This window comes from Neolamprologus multifasciatus, chromosome 17 (genome assembly GCF_963576455.1).
Source record: "Neolamprologus multifasciatus chromosome 17, fNeoMul1.2, whole genome shotgun sequence".
Classification (NCBI taxonomy): Eukaryota; Metazoa; Chordata; class Actinopteri; order Cichliformes; family Cichlidae; genus Neolamprologus; species Neolamprologus multifasciatus.
This window is the reverse complement of record NC_140455.1, coordinates 16,156,609-16,171,420: the sequence shown is the minus strand read 5'-3', so window position 1 is coordinate 16,171,420 and position 14,812 is coordinate 16,156,609. Positions and strand designations below refer to the sequence as shown.

General features: G+C 40.8%; 1 long non-coding RNA gene across 1 annotated transcript; it reads right to left on the bottom strand.

Moving 5' to 3' along the window:
• Window positions 1–7,790: 7,790 nt before the first annotated feature.
• LOC146499184 (uncharacterized) lies at window positions 7,791–8,990 on the bottom strand. Its single transcript, XR_014870451.1, has 3 exons — window positions 8,826–8,990; window positions 8,482–8,662; window positions 7,791–8,109 (listed from the first exon to the last, which is right to left on the bottom strand). It is a non-coding gene; the product is annotated as an uncharacterized LOC146499184 (long non-coding RNA).
• Window positions 8,991–14,812: the final 5,822 nt, after the last annotated feature.

The window sequence follows — 14,812 nt, the reverse complement described above, 5'->3', positions numbered from 1 at the left end:
TACAAACAGTTGATGTGGATTTATTGATGTGGAACTGAAGACTTTTTGGTTGGGACCTGGAATTAATTCCAAGATTTGTTCAGGTCTTAGAGCTGAGCTTCTCTTTACTTTGGATGCTGTTGAACTTCATAACAGCCTTTATGTGGAACACAATTTGTGAATTGTTTAGTTAGTTAAAACTTGTTTGATTCAGTTTACAGCTTGTATTACTTTAACAGGGCCTGGGTGGTTTGGCTCTGGGACTTGGAGCTAATATATCTAACATGTAATATAGGATGATCAAACTTTATCCTGTTGGATACACTGGGACTTGATTTTGGACTTCATTTAGGAGTTGTTAGATTTGACATGTGGATTTGTGGGTTTTAATTTCAGTCTTGATTTGGAGCTGATGTTGGATTTGATGGACTTGATTTGGGATTTAGCAAACTAGATCATGGTCGTCATTTTGTGATTTAGTGGCCTTCGTGTGGGACTTGGACTTATTTCAGGGCCTATTTTCTGCTGATTTGGGTTTTGTTGGATTATGTTAGGGACTTGGAACTTGATTATGGGCCTTGATTAAATGATTTGGGATTTCTTAGCCTTGATTTGGGACTTGTTTTTCCTGTTCTCAGATTTGATTTAGAGCTACTTACTACTTACTTTGGGCTTTGTCTGGATGTGACTCTTGTTAGATTTGATTTGGGATGTTCATGTGTTGCTCTGGAACTCCTTGGTGTAAATTTTGAACTTGCTGGATTTGATTTATAACCTGATGGGACTTGTTGCACTGACATTAAAGGTACTTGGATGAAAATAGCGTTTATACTTTTCGGCTGAAGCTGGCCTGCATGGCGCTGTTTGTTGACTCGCCAAAGTTTTCTTTGATTTACCTTCAGCTCTTTATTAATAACAGGAGCTTCATACGATGTATTTGTGCAGAGCGAGTCTTCATCTCCTTTGTTCTTGGCTGTTTCTTTCCTCCCACGTGGCTCCAAACATTCTTCTGATAAACACAAAGCCATAGTCTTGAACCTGCCGAGGGCCTTGAACTCACCTTTTGTCTGTAAAAAGAGAAAATTAATGTGGGCCAGATGAGACTCAAACAACAGCAGCGACTCGTCTCTGTTGGATTATTTATCATTCGGCAGCGTGCTCGGCTCCCTGCCCTCGCTGCTGCAGACACAAATTGGATTTTCTCCGTCACAAAAACTATCAGAAGAAGCAAAAACAATCTTTAAACAGATCCGAAGGAGAGGTTTCCTCTGTACACAAAGGCTGTCCTTCATGTGCCGTCCTGCAGTAAATTCTCTCTGACACAAAACATCCCTGAGCTCATTCACTCCCAGTTTCATCTCTCAGCAGCCTCTATTGCCTCCCACACTGACAACATAAAATCCTCTCAGCTTATTCTTCTTCTTCCTCTGTGGCCTCTATGTCCGCTCACAAACAGAGGCTTTCTGCAATTGATTGTCACATGGACGGTCAGCACAGCGCAGATAAACACCTAAAATATTTTCATTACTGAGCAATCATCTTTCAAGGAAAATCACATAAATCTTTGTTTGTAACTATAACGAACAATCAAATATCTCACATTCACACAAAATAGTATTTTTATCATTTAGAAAGAAAATCAATGCATTAATTTAAAATTTATCCCCCATTAACTTTAACACCTGGATGTTTCTTTTTTTCTGTCCAGACATTAAAAGATGATCTGCCAGCCTGTCCTAATGAAGGTTAAAATATTTTTTGATTGGTTCAATGATCGTTAAAATTCACCAATTGTGGGACTTAGCCCTGAAAATCAGCAGAACTGCTGCGTTAAAATAGAACCAATCATCTTGAGTTACATTAGGATTGAAAAAGATTGAAAATTATTCCTTTATAAATCTGACCAGACCCAGAAAAAGAAATGTATTTGTATGAATAAACGTAATACTTTTCTGGAGAAAAGTTAGCTTTTATTGTTATTTGAGAAATGCAAACTTGTTTATCTTTATTCTTCAGATTTTACAGTTTTTATTGTGACTTTTCTCCTGAACCGATTCTCATATCATTTTATACTTGTTTATACAGTTTTACTTATATTCTGGCTTTCTCATGAATTTTACTCTCAAATGTCCACTCACTATTCTGACTTCTCCTGAAAATGGTCTGTTATTTAAAGAGTTGAAGCGTTACCGACTTTCACTTGTATGTGTTGATCTTCATCTTCCTCTTGATCTTCATCAGCTTTGTGATGGAGGGTAGCTGTGCACAGACTGAGAGAGTAGATACCTCTGGGCTTTATTGAAAGTGAAATCTGCTCACTGTGTTTCAGGACAACAATGCATGAGCCGCTCTGCTGCCGAGTGAAGCGCCTCAGGCTCTTATTCACGTATATATAGAAACGTCTTCTGTTCTTCAGGCTGCGAGGAAACAAGCGCTGCATCTTAACACTCGGATGTAAATAATGAAGTTCTCTGAAGCGTTAATACGCTCATTCATCTGAGCAGCACATCTCCTCATTATTTATTCTTTATTCTCTTTGCTGCCTCAGCACTGAGGGACGTTAAAGTGTCTGCATGTGATTCATCGTAAATCCTCTTATGTAAATGTCTCTGCTCCAGTACGAAAAACAGAGAGAAGACGACAACTTAGGAGAAATCAGCTGAAAACTGAAGGATCTGCAACAGCCGACAGATAATGACATATGAAGAGTGAGAGGGATCAATAATGCTCAGAGAAAATCTAATCAATCAAAACGCCAATACACTGAATAGAACTGCAGTCACATTACTTTGAATTTATTCCTCGAGGTGTCAGAAATGTATGGTGGCCCTGAGAGGCCAAACGACTGCAACTTCAGAAAACACTTGCAAAAAGAAAAATGCTGCAAAAAGAAAAACGCTGCAAACAGAAAACACCTGCAAAAAGAAAAACGCTGCAAACAGAAAAACGCTGCAAAAAGAAAACACCTGCAAAAAGAAAAACGCTGCAAAAAGAAAAACACCTGCAAAAAGCACACAAAACACAACAGAAATAGGAAAAAAACACAATGGAAATGTTTCTGGGGAGACAATAACCCAATGGACCAGTTGTATGAACCAAAACATCTATGTATGGCTGTATCCCAATTCAGGGACTGTGTCCCAATTCAGGGTCTGCACGCTTGAAGTACGTGTACTATGCGTACTACGTACGGTGCGTACTATAAGTATGAGAAGTGCGGAAGTGAGAGGCTTGTGAAATGGGACGGTCTAGCCTTCATCGCGCTGTTCAGGTCAACCATGATACTAACTGCGAGAAACGTTCCATACAGCTTTATGTGACATAAATGAAGGAGAAAAATATTTTGTTGGTCATTCATTTTTGTCATGACATCACTTTGATTAGTTGAGTATCTGAGGCTGAGACCACAGGACTGTAAAACATGATTGTTGGGCTTCATTTCTGTACTGAACAGTTATTTTAAGATTAGTTAGTAAATAACAATTAGCTGATGTTGTTCATGAGACTAAAATATATATATATATATATATATACACAAAGCCATATATATATATATATATATGTATATATATATATATATACAAAGAGTAAACTTTCAAAAGTAAGTACTGAATATTATGTCACTTATTTATGTGCAAATGTTTAATAATGAAGAACATTAAAACATTACTGTTGGCCACATGCCGGCAAAGTTATGTGACATTAGTGATGTTTGTACGTTCAGCTTTGACTTTGCTTTAAAGCCTTTACTTTATACGCCGTTCAATAGTTGACCTTAATCTTACAGAGAATCTGATGATTTTGTGGATAATTAAAGTCAGTCATATATATATATATATATATATATATATATATATATATATGTATATCCTGTGATTAAAGCATCTTTCTTTCAGCTTAACGAGTGAACCGTCAGCTCGTTCAAACACACGTTAAAGTCCGTTTGGCTCGACACCACCGAACAGAGGCAGCAATATAACATAGCTAACATTAACAGTGCAGTGAATCCTGCTTGTGCCGTGATATTCAGGACTGCAAACCGAGCAGCATCACTGACTTTCAGCTTGTTGTGTTTGTGGATATATGACTGACTTTAATTATCCACAAAATCATCAGATTCTCTGTAAGATTAAGGTCAACTATTGAACGGCGTATAAAGTAAAGACTTTAAAGCAAAGTCAAAGCTGAACGTACAAACATCACTAATGTCACATAACTTTGCCGGCATGTGGCCAACAGTAATGTTTTAATGTTCTTCATTATTAAACATTTGCACATAAATAAGTGACATAATATTCAGTACTTACTTTTGAAAGTTTACTCTTTGGCCGCCCCGCTTCCACCGCTTTTTTTCGGCAAAATTATCCACACCCACTGCCGAGCTATGCATTCTGGGATATGTTGGGCCACGAAGTCTACACCGCCACATCCTTAAAATTCAGGGAAATGAAGGACGCATTTGAGGGCCACATTTCGAGCAGCCTTTGAATTGGAACAGCCTTCGTTGAGTCGCTGTGACGTAATCAGCCTTAAAAAGCGGCCTTTAAGGCTGCAGACGCTGAATTGGGATACAGCCTATATTCCAGATATCTGTAGTATTATTAGAATCATATGATTACAACACATTTACCTCTCCTCCACTTCTTTGAAGTGTCTCCCAGTCCCAGTGCACTTGTTAGCATGTTTTGGTTCGTGCAACTGGTCCGTCGGGTTATTGTCTCCCCAGAAACATTTCCATTGTGTTTTTTCCTATTTCCGTTGTGTTTTGTGTGCTTTTGCAGTGTTTTTCTTTTTGCAGGTGTTTTTCTTTTTGCAGGTGTTTTTCTTTTTGCAGCGTTTTTCTTTTTGTAGCATTTTTCTTTTTGCAGCGTTTTTCTTTTTGCAAGTGTTTTCTGAAGTTGCAGTCCATTTGGCCCCTCAGAGAAATGTCCCCACGGAGCAGAAACATCCTCACAGAGGAGAAATGTCCCTAGAGTGCAGTAATATCCCCACAGAAGAGAAATGTCCCCACTCTGCGGAAATGTCCACAGGAAGCAGAAATGTCTCCACTGTGCAGAAATGTCCACAGGAAGCAGAAATGTCCCCGCAGAGAAAAAATGTTCCCACAGTGCAGAAATGTCCCCACAGACTGAGGTTTTGAGCTAAAATTTGTCGAGTAAATATGGAAATGCATTTATCCATTTACACACATACCTGCCTTTGTAAACCTGAACAACACAACCTGTCCGACAGTCTGGACCATGCAAGAGTTTGTCCATGCTGAAGACTGTCCCACAGAGATGAGTGGAACAAATGTACTCACAGTCTCTAAAATGCTCGCTGGTCCTCACAAATGCAGCCATGCAAGCACACAGTCTGGCATCAATCGTGCAGTGAACGAGGGCCAGTGTTTACGATCCCCTTCAGCCTTCGGCCATGATGGATTTAGTGCTGATGGGAGAGGAAGGGCTCCAAAATTCATCAGTGAGACACACACACACACACACTGACCCAGTTGAGTGGTCCAGGAGTGCTGCACTTTCTTCTTCTCTCCACAGCAGCCAGCAGAAACACTGAATGTGTGATTTATGTTCTTAATTACTCAAGGAAGCAACAAGCAGCTGGACAGGAAGTGGAAACAAATCAATGTCTTGGCAGGTCAGCATGCCGCCTCACCTGTACCTGCAGCCTGATACAAACACTGTTTTGGACTCTATAGTGACAACTTCCTCCTACATTATGGGGCGCATAGCCTCTTTGACTGGCAGGTGAGTGGCTGGACCTCTGGACCATGCCTGTGCTGTTGGATGTTTCCTGAATTGTTGTTAATAAAGTTACAGATTCAAGACGTCAGACTTGAGCTCGCAATAATAAGCTCAAAGATAGAAAACATCAGAGATTTCACAAGAACTCCTGATGCATCTCTTCTCTCTGCTGCTGCTCCCTGTGTCATGAATCTTTATTGATGTTCACTCACACAACAATCCGACACAACACCAGGAGTATGTGATACAATCTGCAGAAATTATAATCTGTGGGATTGATGAAGCCGTGTTATTACTGAACTGATCAATCAGACTGACCGATGAGGCCATCAATCAGATTTTATCGGGGATCGACAGATTCGCGTCCATCATTTATTCATTTATTTAAAGTAAGTGAATTTCCTGGATTTGGTCAAAGTTGCCAAAGTGTGTCTGTGCTGTGATTGGCTGTGACAGTCCCCTGAATGAATGCTGGAGTAGAGCCATGAGTCAGTGCAGGCCGTCAGAGGAAGCAAATAAATCCTGAGAGCTGAGCGTCCGGACGCAGCATTAAAATGCAGCTCTCAGTGGTTCATCACAGCATCCTGCACACTCCTCACAGCAAAGACTCAAACACACTTTGACACGCTGAGGCAGAAACGTCTGCTCTCCTGCTGCACGCTGGCCTCGTCGCTCAGTCTGATTGATCAGTTCAGTAATAACACGGCTTCATCAATCCCACAGATTATAATTTCTGCAGATTGCGTCACGTGCTGCTGGCTGTGTGTGGGATTGTTGTGTGAGGGAACAAAAAGATTAATGACACAGTGAGCAATTGCAGAGAAAAGAGAGGCCTCAGGATTTCTTGTGAAATCTCTGATGTGATCTTTGAGCTTCTGACATCTTAAATCTGTAACTTTATTAACAACAATCCAGGAAACATCCAACAGCACAAGCACAGTCCAGAGGTCCAGCCACTCACGTGCCAGTCAAAGAGGCTACGCCCCTAATAATGAAGACAGGTGAGTCATAAACACATTCTCATTATGTAGGAGGAGGTCGTCTCTGTAGAAACCAAACAGTGTTTGTATCAGGCTCTAAACATGTTTATTTCTGTTGTAAAGTTTTAACATCGGAGTCTCTGGGACGGACATACTGCTGGAGCCCCTGCTGGTCGTCAGAGGAGCTGCAGGCTGTGCTGGGCTTCTGATTGGCTGTTTTAGATGCCACTATTTTTGTGCCTCTATTCTGAGTGCACATTAAAAAAAAAATGCAAGCGCAAATGTTGCATTTTGAGGAGAAAATTATTTTCATTGAATTTTAGAGAACAAAATTAATTGCTGCGTGTAAGAAATGTATTTCTTTTGTTTGCTATTATTCATATACACCCACAATAACAGCCCCTCTTGCTCAGTTGTTGGCATTTGTTCTTGCTCAGACCTCTGCTTTTTGTGCTGACAGACATCTGCTGACCTGCTCTCAGTGTGTCGTTCTCGCTCACAACATCTCTGCTCCCTGTGCTCAACTCTCTGTACACCGTTATAAGTGTGCCACAAAACCAACCAATCACAGACTTGGATGTCAATATTCTGATTGGCTGTTACGGTATCCAATCCGCTGGCTAGCTACTGCATTCTGGAAACACTGTCTTAATTATATATATTAAAATAAAATAATTAAACATACTAACCGAAAATGGATTTAGCTATATTCTGGACCGTGCCCCAGATAGCAAGGAAACATTGAAACAACGTGGAGTCAATATCAGGCGACGTCATTGAACCAACGTTGAAGTGTGACGTTGACCTAACGTCACTCTTGCACCCTTTTTTAATGTTGAAACAACGTCAGGTTTTGATGTTGAATCAATGTTGAGCTATGGTGTTGATTTTCCACCTCTTTCGCACAGTTGCTTTTTATTAAAACAACAGTTAAATCATGACTGGAAATCTACCTTTCTTTATAAGTATTTTAACCAATACTAAACTACTGCATGTTTCCATCAATACTTAAACCACCTAAACACATAATTGTACTTATTCCTCAAATTGGACACCCTTTATAAAAAAAAAAAAAAAACAACAAATGTCTCACAATGTATCATGTCAATATTAATATCCTAAAATAAGAAAGCATTGCATGTGATGTAACAGAGAAAAAAAATAAACAAAAAAAGGTCAATAGGCATGTTTTGTTTGCTAAATACTTTATTAAAAGACAGTTTCCTATTTACATTTATATGTTTCACAGAAGTTTGTAATTTTTTACTCTGGGATGGGGATGCATGATGTGCGTCCTGCACCACCCATACCCATACGATCTGAGGCGTATCGGAGCCATTTCTGCACTGCTTGTGCAAAGACAAACTCGGACATAGAGTTTGCCCCTAACTGCTGCGTCAGGCCATCTAGGAAAAAAATACACACACACAAACAAAAAAAGTGAATTAGAGCACATGAATAAGCTCTTGTTAACTGTCTTCAGCGGGGAGAAAGTATGTAAACTCCTAGGCTGATAAACATGAAAGTCACCAGGCGTAAATCTGCAAACTGCCGCATTTGATTCCCAAAGAGCTATGAGCGGAAAAAGTGATAAGTCTTAGCATGGTGTGCCGTGTAGCCTTTAAAACAAAATAAACATGGGGTCCTCGGGCTGTACAACTACAACCCGAGGACTAAACAAGCCAAAGACCAAAGACTCCATCTCCAGATTAACCGGACATGAAAGTCTTGTTATTAAGAAAGACAAAGTAATATAGCAAAAAAACTGTAAAACTTACCACCATATATGCATTTGCAGAGCGCTGTATCTTTAAATGCCATTTTTTGCTTTGTCTGGTCCTTGGTTTTTTTCCCTGCCCAGTTGAGTACCGAGGCCAGCTCATTTGTAATGGCATAAGCCATTACAAGGCGGACTCGCACCTCCAGTGTGGTCCCTCCAATCAAGGCAAAGCGTCTCACCTATAGACACATTTTAAGAGATGGAATTAGCGTGTCTCATGTCTTAAATGTGTATGCAAGTGCTTGTGTGTTTAATCAACAGGCCGTTGTTATGTATTTAAATCACATCTGACAGCTATTACACTTTATAGTTACAAAGTGTACATAACCTTTATATACTTACCATTGCCTTATTTGCCTCTTATGATTGAAGAGCTGCCTCTGCATTGTTTAGCTCCTCAATGTTGTGCAAGGGCAAATCCAGAGGCAGTACCCCAGCATCTACCGATTCATTTCAGCAGGGATGGCGGATGGCTCTGACCTCCTCACGGGGTTCGTTAAAACAGCTGTCGTCAGGTCTGACAGCATAGCTAATATCTTTTGCGAGGTCGCATCTGTTTAAAAAAACAATTCCAGAAAGATTAATGGCTTAAGCAGTGAGAGGCGAAAAACTAATAAATAAATAATAAAACGCAGTTTACGTGTGGACAAAAGGTGCAAACACAAGGTAGGTGAGCGTGCAACGTAAAGTTTGAATTGAGTGCGAATCGAAGCGGGTGCTCTCCAATCATTAAAAGTAACAAAGTCATTGAACACATTTATACAGTTACCTTTACGTTTATCAATCATATATCACAGATTTACAATTTTTTGTAGTACTATGCTAAAAAGCAACTACAGAGCGAAAGTCTGGGTCAAGCGCCGAGGCGACGGCAAGAACAAAGGAACCCTCGAAGCGTTAAAGCTAGCTAGCTAGCTTTGTAAGGGAATATAACGGAAAAGTATGAAACGAAAATGTTTTCTTTGTTGACTTTGTTCGCAGTGCAATTTATTTGTTGCCGGATTGTAAGATGAAAGTAGACACAATTTCGGGCTCCCACATTTTGTCCGAAACTTCACATTAACAAGTTTGTTTGTTTTTTACTGTTATTCAAATGCAACCGTGGAAATAACGAATAGAACAAAAGTCATTCATTCTTACCTTATATTAATCGTGGTGCAGGCCAGTGCAGTGCATGAACTGATGCCTTCTCCGGTCAATTCCGCTGAGAGTAAATCTAATGTCCCGCTCTACTGTACAAGACAATGGTTACCTGAAGGGATGTACCACTGTGAGAGGGGGGGCTATGGAATAGTCCAAGTGGTAGCAGCTTTAATTTCCCGCGAAACCATAAATCAATGGTTTTTCAACGTGATTGTTGTCACCTTGTCAACTATAAATAGATCAACAATCAACGATGACAGAACAACAGTGAATCAATGTTATTTCAATGTCAGTGTCAGGTTTCATCAGTATTTCAATGTTGTTTCAACATTGGTTTTGTGTTGACATTTCAAGCATGACGATTCTGATGGTTCAGATGGAAAATCAACATCTGTTCAATGTCTCCTTGCTATCTGGGGTTCCTGGAACAGCCAATTAGAATATTGGCATCCAAGTATGTGATTGTTTCGTTTTGTGGCACACTTATAACGGTGTACAGAGAGTTAAGCGCGCAAGGAGCAGAGATGTGAGCGCGAACCACACATTGAGAGCAGGTCCGCAGATGTCTGTCAGCACACAGAGCAGAGATTTGAGCGAGAGGGGCTGTTATTGTGTGTGTACAGTAGCGGTTTTTGATACGGGCGACACGGGCAGTTGCCCGGGGCGGCATCGTGGTGGGGGGCGGCATCACAGGCATCGGCAAAAAAATAAATAAATAATAATAATAAAAATTGCTCGTATTCATGCTGCCCCGACGTCATGCCAGCGCATATTGGGAATGTCACAGGCACCGATCGGTTTTCTATCGCCCATTTGCTGGGCGTAAGGGCGCCCTCCGTTTGCGAGGTGCGCCTGCTGCTTGCTGCACAGGAAGGAGAGGGCGGGGCGGCGGGGGATTCTCTGACCGGCTGGAGCAGCGTCTAATAACCAACCCCCCCCCCCAAAAAAAAAAAACAACAAACACGAAAACACCAGACATCATGATACAGACTTATAATTTGCACCAATGTTTTTTCGAAATCCTGTACGCGAAAAGTGAGCGCGAGAGCCCTCGGTGCGCCTGCTCGCTGCTGAAGTCAAAGTAAACTTTATTGTCATCTCCGCTACAGTCCAGTAGAGAGAAGAGATGACGAGGCTCCAGTTACAGCAGTGCAAGTAAACAAACAATATATATAAGAAGAGTAAGAAAATAAATATACACTTTAGGACTCGGGCTAAAGGGATCAATAACAATTTAAAATTTATATTTTACAGTTTGATGATTTAAATAGAGTGCATTTCATTCATAATGTTGCAAATCCAAGCCCGTTATGTATTCATGATTTGAATCCTGGGTTGTGTGAAATCTCAGAAATAAACCTTAGACAAAGTGAATCTGTGAACTAAGGTGTAGGTCTATTAGGTCATGTTGTGGTGATCCTTGGGTTGGGGGATTTGTGTTCATACTGGAGGGCAAAATTAAAACCAATGGAAGATGGACAAGAAAAGTTCAAAGCCATCAGGTGCTCAGTTTAGAAAAAAGAGAAAAGAAGAAGAAGAGAAACGAGCAACAGATACAGGTAAGCAGATGTGTGATTGGATAATGGCAGGTCATCCTGAAAGAATCTGAATACTTTATTAATCCCTAAGGAAATTATGTGCGTTACAGTTGCTCCAAGAAGAAATGGTAAAAATAGTAACAGTAACAGACTAAACTCCAAACAATACATTATGTTACAGATGTTAATATTAATTAGTCATTGTCAATTGTTGATTTGTCCTGTTCTCATTGTATGACGAATTATGATGGCTGTTTGGTAGCCGTTTGCATACTATGCATACTCTCTCTCTCTTCATATGTGTGTGTGTGTTTCTCTGGTGAAATTCAGTATGGTTCTGACAACAGTTTTATGTCAATGGACAATCCTTAATGTGTGTGTGTGTGTGTGTGTGTGTGTGTGGTGGGGGAGGGGGGGCGCCAGAGGGTGTATTCGCCCAGGGCGCCAAACAGGCTAGGACCGCCACTGTGTGTGTATATGGATAATAGCAAACACTGAAATACATTTCTTGCACGCGGCAATGCATTTTGTTCTCTCAAATTAAACTTTTCTTTGCTCAAAATAATTTTCTCCTCAAAATGCAACATTTGCGCTTGCATTTTTTGTTTACACGCGCTCAGAAGAGAGGCACAAAATAACGCCATAATTTTCCTCCGTCTTCATCACTCACGTGGAGTAACAGCTTCTGTGTGGAGTCTGCATGTTCTCCCTGTTACGGCATTTGTTTTCCAGCTTCCTCCAACAGTCCACAAAACACACATGCAGGTAATGTGCTCTTAGTCCCCTCTATTGGCTGCAGAGGCGACAGCCCCTTCTCAGGCAAAATTAAGCTAAACAATAAAATAAACGTTTGGGGTTTTTTTTTATCATTTACAAATTCTACATTCATGTAGTTTTTATCAAATCATTCATTTGTTCACATGTTTAATTGTGGATTTGATATTTTATCTCTGAATTGGTGTTTTTCCTCACACAGCAACTTTGAGTAAAGTTGAACCTGTGACTCACTGTTACTGTAAAGACGCTGCTTTTTATTTCATTTATCGTTTTGTTTAATGGCTTAAAAATTTGTTGCTAACATACGTTTCTAATCATTTTGGCTTTCAGTTAATTGCTTTTATTATTAAATTTTTAAAAACATTAAAATTTTTTCTTATATTTTTATCCAATATTTGATGATTTATCTAATGATGTAGACGTTTTTATTTTTTTATCTTATATTAAACACAATGTTTTCTAATATTTATTATTTTGCTAAATTTTGAGGGATATTTTTATTATTCGGTATTTCAGAGTGTTTCCTTATTAATTTTCTGATCTTCTTCTACGTTTTTATTCCTTCATATTTTTTCTTTTCTTATATATTTATTCTCATAAACCTTATTTTAAAAATCTTTTGATGTTGATTTTTCTTTTTTTTCAAATTCTAACTTCATTCTAAATATTTTAATCAAAAACTTTTAATTGTTATTTTTTGGTGATGATTTCTTTCCCCCTTTATCTGAAATGTTGTTGTTATCATTAAATGTTAATATTTTAGATTTCTATCATATAGTTATATCGTAAAGTAAATATTGTTGTTATGATTATTTGTGTCAGTCACTCAGTACACCTGTGTGAGCAGGGAGTGGTGGGTGGTTGGTGTGTCATTGAGTTGATGAACATACCTGTCTGCAGGTAAAGGTAAAAGCAGGAAGATGAAACCTTGTCAGCGTTTCCTGAATCCTTCATGAAGACATCACAGACGTACGAGCCCACAAGCTTTCAGCCACAGGCTTGTGATTGGCTGGAGGGCTTCAGTCTCTAACAGGAAGCGCCTCTGCTGTTATTCTGCTTCACGCTGCAGTCGATGGCGAGAGGATCAAAGTATCTGCTGTGTCACCGGCCTCCAGAGGGCACTCAGTTTCCTCCTCCAAACATGGCGGGTGGCGTGGATAAAGCTCCATCACTCTCCTGAGGACCTGGAAACACAGACTTCACTCATTTTAATTGGCCCTGAAGCAGTGCTTTGCCACTCTCGGCTCTCTTGGCGGCTTCTTTGAGTCTGAGGAGGGGAGCTCGTTATGCTCCCATGCAGGCCTTTAACACTGAAGCGTGATATTAGAAAATGATGAAAAACTGTGATCAACACGTCAGGAAAACGAGCCGTTTGCTCAGGAGAGGAAAATATGTGAGCGGTGTGCTTCTCACTGATGTACAGACATAAAACTTAATGATTATGCTGAAGTAATGAGGGTTTAAAAATACCACAGCTCAGGCTTAGAGCAGAGTGAAGACCAACACTCCCAAACACCACCTCCAGCCTCCAAGCAGCTCTTCTACCTGCCTGCACTGACCTGCAGGAGCTCCTGTCTGCTGGACTGAGCTCTGAGGCGACGCCCTCCTCAGACACCAGTCTGTGGGCTCAGCTTGTGATGATGCTGGCGAGCTCCACTAAATCTCTCAGCTGGAGAGTTTCAATACAGCCATTAAACCACAATTGAATCTCAGTTCCAGATGTTTAACAGCTGTGGTCAGAGGTGCCTTTAATCCAGGTGTGAGGAGCATCATCAGTCACCTGAATCCTAAAATTGCTGTTTAAATGTTCACAAACTCATCTCTGATTTTGTTTCTTAGTTCTGGATTCACGTTTTTGTTCCTAAATCCTGCAGCAGGAAGCAGGATTTCCTCTGATCATCGCCTTGGTAACTGATGCTGAGTTCCAGGTTAGAGATCAGCACGTATGAAATCATCGCCTGCTGACCAATCAGACATGTGTAGGACAGCATCACCCTAGCTGTGTGAGGACAACGGGTCTGAATTCTGTGGGTCATGTGACCATTTCTTAGTGAATCCAGAGGATTGTTTCAATGTGCAGGCCAGTGGCCATGTTCTGCCTTCTGTTCCTGGTTCCTGATGCTCTCCTGTGATATTATTCATCAGTGTCTCCTCGTGTTTGTTCCTCCTCACTTTGCAGAGAGTTTTTGGATAACACCTCCTCCTTCTAGGATGTTTTGATAACAGATCCTGCTGGACGAGGTAGAGCTGCATGTGAAACACACAGAGGCGTCTATCTGTCCTGCTCTCATCTGCAGCTGCATACGTTTCATTTTCTGTCACTTCTTTTTCACCTTGCTGCACTTGCCAAAGTCACATGGTCCCAAACAAAGCTGAACCCTGACCAGGTCAGGCTCACGTGGTCCTACTGCAGCAGCAAGGAGTTCCCGCGTTACGTAGGAGCGTTTGAGCTCAGCTGCCAGAGGACTCCTCCACATCTGGACAGAGCCAGGGACCAAAGCAGAGACACATCTGGAGAGGAGAGGGAAGCCTCAGCAGGCTTACGTAAGACACCATCTGTCAGTCAGTCTGATCACAAACAGCTGCAGCCCCAAATCCCCCGACTCTTCACAGACTTCATCTGTCCACAGCCTCGCCCGTCAGCTGCCTGCATTGGCCTGACCCCCCTCCTCCTCCTGCTCCTGCTCCTCATCCTTCTCCTCATCATCACCCAGAAGGTCGCATTTGAACTCATGCATGAGTCTTTTTATCCCACTGGTGACGGCTGAATATTAATGTGCATTTTGACTTTAAACGTCCCAGCAGTGCCGGCTAATGTGAACAGAAATCTAATTTGTTGATGCTCCGCACAACACAGTAGAGTGATTATGT